Raw genomic sequence first — 904 nt, 5'->3', positions numbered from 1 at the left:
ATGGATCGTGAGCACCACATGCGCCCCGTCTCCTCGCACATCAAAGTCAGGGCCCCCCTCCACGAGCGCACAGCTGGCCCCCACCTTAATCAAGTGATGCTGCCGGGGTCCCCTAGGCCCACCTCTGCCCAGGGGAGCCCCGCGTGGCCGGCAGGCCAGCGGCGCCAGTTTAACCTCCCGGGGGCTCCCGGGCGCCTGTCACACCACTCCTCCTAATTAGGAGGCTTCTAATGAAGACCATGAGCCGCCTGCACTGGACTGAGAGCAGCCACGGTGTGCGAGCAGCTGTTTGCCGTGGCACGGGGGCAGATGCATGGCTACGGGTCCTTCTTTTGGGGCTAAATGTTACAAATTAGGAATCGTAATAATGAGGAAGAATGCTGGGGGTTTTGTTTTGTGGGTTTTTTTGCAGTGGGATGAGACGAGGAGCAAAACCAGCTTAATTTGGGCTCGTGAAAAGCCTGGGAATGTTCTTTATGTAGAATAAGCGGTGCTTTGTCGGTGAGGCAGTGCCTTAAGTGATTTGGTGCAGTCCTCCTGGTCCGATAACCTGAAGTACTGAGTGCCGGGATGGGGCAGGCTTGCAAACGAGAGGCTGCGCGTGGAGAAAAGCAAGAAGGGCACAATCACCGCCCCCCAAGTTCACGCAGACCTGGCCGAGCCCCACCAGGAAAGGGCACGGAGTGGCAACACAGGTTTTGCACATTTTTATTAATAAAATGGCCGACGGCAAAGAACCGGCCAAGAAAACCAGTCGGCTGGGGCCCTCGGACTGCCCCTCGCCACTGCCTCCCTCCGAAGCGAACCCACGGTGGCAGTACGAGCCCGCGGGGCCGTGCCTGAGGCCGTGCCTCGGCTCTGCCGAGACGAACACGCTCCTGGCATGCCCCAGCCTCCCTCCCCC

The sequence above is a fragment of the Pygoscelis adeliae genome, unplaced genomic scaffold, assembly GCF_000699105.1.
Source record: "Pygoscelis adeliae isolate BGI_AS28 unplaced genomic scaffold, ASM69910v1 Scaffold357, whole genome shotgun sequence".
In the NCBI taxonomy this organism is placed as follows: domain Eukaryota; kingdom Metazoa; phylum Chordata; class Aves; order Sphenisciformes; family Spheniscidae; genus Pygoscelis; species Pygoscelis adeliae.
Note: the sequence above shows the minus strand (reverse complement) of the source record.